Source organism: Colossoma macropomum, unplaced genomic scaffold (genome assembly GCF_904425465.1).
Source record: "Colossoma macropomum unplaced genomic scaffold, Colossoma_macropomum, whole genome shotgun sequence".
Taxonomy (NCBI): Eukaryota; Metazoa; Chordata; class Actinopteri; order Characiformes; family Serrasalmidae; genus Colossoma; species Colossoma macropomum.
In genome coordinates this window covers 38,030,347-38,036,346 of record NW_023494785.1, presented here as the reverse complement: position 1 = coordinate 38,036,346, position 6,000 = coordinate 38,030,347, and positions in this window count along the sequence as shown.

Below are 6,000 nucleotides of genomic sequence, written 5' to 3'. Positions count from 1 at the left end.
CTCTCTTTTTCTCTGGAAATCCATTCCTTCCCTGTATTTGACTGTAGCTAGCCTATATCTCTGTACTGAACTGTAATGACACTCTGTCCTCTTTTGCTACAGTTATCTTAGGACATGTAATTTAGATATAGCTGTAGACTGTGCAGTCCAGCAACCTTTGCTCCATCTCTTACTGCTTTATTAATAAACCTAAATAAATATATTTGGTCTTTGTGAATTACATGCTTGACTTCATCTAGCCTTCAGCTGACTTTGGAGACCATACCTGGTGTAATAACCACTTAATATGCTGCTTGGTAACCTTAAGGGAGTGTTTAATTCATTTTATCGAGGCTTCAAACGTATTCTCATTCAGCCTTATCTTGCCTGCGGCAATCAGCAACATGCTAAATAAAACACCATCCGTCAATCGCAGTTGCCTCGGCTGACTCGTTTGGAAATGAGGCCGTGAAATGAAGTACACTGTATTTTAGGCCTAATTTTGAGCTGTGTGATCATTGTTTCTGAGCTTTAGAGCTTGCATTTCATAAGCTTCTCAACCCCTGAGGTCTATTAAACTGAATGTAGTTACATATCTGAATATTGCATATTCCTATAATATCTTCAGCCTAAGCCGATAAACAAGCTATGATTATAACCATTTAAAAGTGATAGAGCAAATGGCTTGCGTTTTAGCGTCAGTGTCGCTGGCTTGTTTTTCTAAAACCGCCCCTAACTTGTTTCAACCAGAACATGCATTCACTTTCACCAGCCTCAGAAGCCTGTATGAAAGGATAGCGATAGCTGCTTGTTATTCTATCCTAGCAAAGGTTTGTTATTCTATCCCAGGTAAAGTTTTAGCTTGTCATTGTTATTTGATGCTAGAGATGGACCTTTGGAACTTCCCTCAAAAGCTTTTGTTCCTTTTCCCACATCTGCATGTTCTTTCTTGTATCGTTGTAGAGCTTGGATGTTTGGAGTCAGTCAGCAAGTCATGATGCTTTAGCAATATTGGAGCTGGACTAGGAGGATCTGTAAAGTAATTTATAAGAGATTTGACTGGCTAATTTGTACGAAATGAACACAGGTGTAGGCCGACTGGCTACTTTATGATGTACAGTTGCTTGTTTTTGCACTCACTGTCCATTTTATCAGCTCCACTTAGCACACAGGTAAAGACGTAGTCCATCTGTTTCTCTACATACTTTATTAGCCCCCTTTTACTCCATTCTACAAAGGTCAGGACCCCCACAGGACCACCAGTGCAGATATTATTTGGTTGGTGGATCATTCTCAGCACTGCAGTGACACTGCTGGTGGTATGTTAGTGTGTTGCGCTGGCACGAGTGAATCAGACACAGCAGTGCCGCTGGAGTTTTTAACGGCCTCAGTGTCACTGCTGGACTGAGAACCAAAAGTATCCAGCCAACAGCGTCCTGTGGGCAGCGTCCTTTGACCACTGATAAAGGATTAGAGGATGGCCAACGCAAACTGTGCAGCAACAGATGAGCTACTGTCTCTGACTTTACATCTACAGGGTGGACCAACATTGTAGATGTGTCTAACAGTGTGGACAGTGAGCATCTCTGGTAAGAAACTGACCCTTGCTGAAGTGCTAGAAGAGGCTAGCATTGTCCATCAATAGGTTCTCTTAACTAGACCTACAAGCTAGGGGTTTCTAATACAGTGGCCAGTGAGTGGATTCAAGCACTTTGGATGTCAAAATCTGTTGAATATACTATCTATTACTAATTAAGGTTACTGAGCCATTCTGTGCCTTATATAAGGAGAGTTGCGTAAGACTTGCTCAAGACTACAATTGGAGAAAATAATTGGATAAAATGAATCGACATGAAATGAAAAAGAACTAGCACTATTTCATAATGAAGACCTGCAGGCCCTAGCAGACCTGTATTCAGCTACTCTAAATGGTTGCTCATTCCTCAGTGCCCTATATCTCTCATTTTATTGTACCTTTTATTAGAAGAAATAAAGCCATAATGAACATAAAAGTAACAAGACAAGCTTAGGTTTGCTAGATATAGCTAGTCTAATATTTCTGAAATGTTATGTAGCAGCCTCACAAAAGTCTTTACATGTGATTAGTTTCATTGTATTGCACAAGTAATTACTAGAATTAAATTGTTACGGCTATATTTTACCACAGAAATGGAAAGTTATTAGTGTTAGCAAGCTTGCTAGCACTAGCAGCAGAGTTCAGTGTAAAGTTGTGGGCTAAGCAAAGTATAATGAACATAAAAGAAACAAAGACAGGCTTAGGTTTGCTAGATATCCAGCCAAATATTTCTGAAATGTGTGGCAAATCTTAACGTGATTATTTTTCATTGTGTTATGCTAGTAATTCTTGCAACTAAGAGGTTATAGCTATATTTTACCACAGGGGTTAGCCAGCATTAGCTTGCTAGCCCAACAGCAGAGTTTGTTGAAAAGTTGTGGGACTTAATATTTCTAAAATTTTGTGTGGCAGCCTTACAGAAGTCTTTATATATGATTATATTTTTCATTGTATCATGCTAGCTAGGTGATTACAGGAACTAAGAAGCTGGGCTACAGTTGTATTTTACCACAGAAATTTAGAAAGTTAGCCAGCATTAGCTTGCTAGTTCATTGAAAGGTTTTGTGCTGGGTAATGTTGGTTAAAGGTTAGCATTCTGGGGAAATGAAAACAGACTGTAACTTCGGTTATGAAGGCAGTATTTCTCAAAGTGGGACCTTTTGCATAAATTAACTCCATAAAATAAAAAAAACTGTTATTTGCATATTTGCAGTCCACAAATGAGGTTTTTTGGTAATCTCCAAAACAACTGAAAATGAATGGAGGCCACTTTTGATCGCTGTTTGTCTCACTCCAGCTAAAGTTGATAGTCTGACTATGTACAAAGTGTTTTCTGATTTCTTTAACGAAGTAAGGTCTTACCCATAATACCCGAAGCTTGCCTGACACACCTATGTTTGTGACCAATACTTCTATTAATCTTTTTATCCATTTATTATTTATTTATTATTATTATTTATATAACCTATCTATACTGTTTAGTATGTAATCTATTTATACTGTTTTTTAATGCGTGTGTATCACTACGCCACTGAAACCCATCACAACTTAAGTTCCTTAATGGGGAAAACCCTGACACTGTTTCATTGATTCTATGGAAACAAAGGGTTTTTACATATACAGCAAAATCCCCAGAGTTGAACCTTAAGACATCTTGTTATTACTGTCAGTGTAATATTTATATACTATTTAGATATAGTCACATAACAAAATATTAGTACATGGTTAAGTATGTAATGAATTACACTTACATTCGATTTACATTCAGGCCCTAAATCTTTTCCCATTTGTTTCAATGTCAAATTATTTTTTTTCAAGACTGTACACACAACAGTAACTTTTCAGCAAATTCAAATTCATTATACTGACGACTAATTTAGATTCATCATTTTATTGGGAAATGAACTCATCTCAAAGATATTTTCTGTAGTAACACAGCAAATGAGGTTATCATGGAGCTGTACCACACAGCATTATGAGACAGGACTGCAACTGAGAGTTAAAAAGGCATTAACGTTTTAATAAAAAACATTTAAAGTGTTTTTGCTCTGATGATTCAGGTTTTGGTGATTTAAAGACTTTTAAAATTTTAATTCTGAAACACTGAGATGTTCAGAATAACTGTATTGTTTATTGAAATTCTCAGATGTGAGATTATGTTTGTTTGTGCATTTGTAAACAAAGTTAAACATATTTGCATTTTAAAATGCTTACTTGAGATATGCAAATACAGTGCAAAACATTGTGAATAAATATGTTCCTTAATATCATTTTTTGAATTGAAAGTCTTGATATTTTGTGTGTAAATATACAGTAAATTACTGGCTACTGCTTACTTTTACAGATGTAAAAATACAGGAGATTACTGAGTTTTAATTACATCTTATTACTGTATGTGTACAGCAGCATTCAGCTATGTCGCAGTAATCTTGTAGTACAGGTATAAAGTTGCTATTTTAGTATTATTCACTGTTAAAATCATTCAGTAAATTACTGTGAAAATAATACAACTAGTTTCCAGTAATTAACTGTAATTGTACAGTATTTTTTCAGTGATAGTGATAACTGTGCTTTAAAGGGTTAACTCAGTTTACTAGGTCAGTAGTTTACTTGATATATACACCTTGTTGATGAGAGAGGTCAACTGAGAATGACCAGACTGGTTCAAGCTGACAGAAAGGCTACAGTAACTCAGATAACCACTCTGTACAACTGTGGTAAGCAGAAATGCATAACATGTTAAACCTTGAGGTGGATGGGCTACAACAGCAGAAGACCATGTTGGGTTTCGTTTCCAGCCAGGAACAGAAAGCTGAGACTGCAGTGGGCACAGGCTCACCAAAACTGGACAGCTGAAGACTGGAAAAACATAGTCTGGTCTAATGAATAACAATTTCTGCTGAGGCACACAGATGGTAGTATCAAAATTTGGCACAAACCGCATGAATCCATGGACCCAACCTGACTTGTATCAACAGTCCAGGCTGGTGGAGGTGGTGTAATGATGTGTGGAATGTTTTCTTAACACACTTCGGGCCCCGAAAGCCACAGCCTATCTGAGTATTGGTGCTGACCATGTGCATCCCTTCATGGTCACAATTTACCTTCACAATTATCTTCTAATGTCTACTTCCAGCATGATAATGCACCATGTCACAAAGCAAAAGTTGTTTCAAACTGGTTACCTGAACAAGATGATGTGTTCCATGTTCTTCAGTACATATACACACAATTCTTGCTAGCTAGGTCTCCCCATCACATAAGGCTACCAGGCTGGGAGGGATAGCTTCCTCCAAGAAATAAAAGCCCTGCCATACACTGTAAAAAATGCTAATGCAGCATCACTGGACAGCTCAACACACTTGGAGGAGAACACTAATTTTCAATTCTGTTCTGTCAGCTAACAGACTCACACTGAGTGATGAGGAAGAGGGATGGCCATCCTACTCACCTAGAGAAAGCAAGGACAATTAAGCTGTCTTGGACTCCTGGCCACAGATGGACATTACTGGGGATCGAGCTCATGATCTCCTGATGACAGTAACAAATACTGTGAATACAGCTCTTTAACAGTAGCACCATTGAGTTTCATAAAGATAATACTCTAGAAACGTTCAAAATATAAAACTTCATGCTTTCTTTGAAGAAAAGGTGAAGGTGAACAAGGTGCTGCTCTTCAAAAGATTAGCCACCTCAGTAACTGACCCTAACTAGGTAATGTTATTCAAATTTCACTTTTTCAAGCAATTTTAGTGGAGCCTCTCTCTGTAGGGACCCCTGGCCATTCTGGCCATTCTGTCAGAACAAAGAAAATAGGATATTTTTAATTATTATAATCAAATCATTTTTCCCTGTAACTCTGTTTTCAGATTAAGTAGGACATTATTGGCTCACTGTGTGCTAAGCTAATAATTTCCATCAAAAACTGGAAATATAGTGTGGACATTCCTCCTAGTTATTGAGTGGTGTTCCAGCCACACCCATTGCTAACAGATATGAAATCAGGCACATAGCCATGCAGTCTCCATAGACAAACATTAGCAGTAAAATGGGCTGTAAACATGGCACTTGTGGCCATCTTTGCCACAAGTCAGTCAAATTTCTGCCTTGCTAGATCTGCCCCAGTCAACAGTAAGTGCTATTATTAGAAACTGGAAGTGTCTAGGACCAACAGCTGCTCAGCCACGAAGCAGAAGACCACACAAATGGTGGTGAAGCATTTAAAAATCACCTGTCCTCTATAGCATTACTCACTACAGAGTTTCAAACTGCCCTTGGAAGCAACATCAGCACAAGATCTGTGCGGTGGGAGCTTCATGAAATGGGTTTCCATGACCAGGCGCAATGCCAGGTGTTGGCTGGTGTGATGTACAGCATGCCGCCACTGGACACTGGGGCAGTAGAAATGTGTTCACTGGAGTGATGAATCACGCTTCACTATTTGG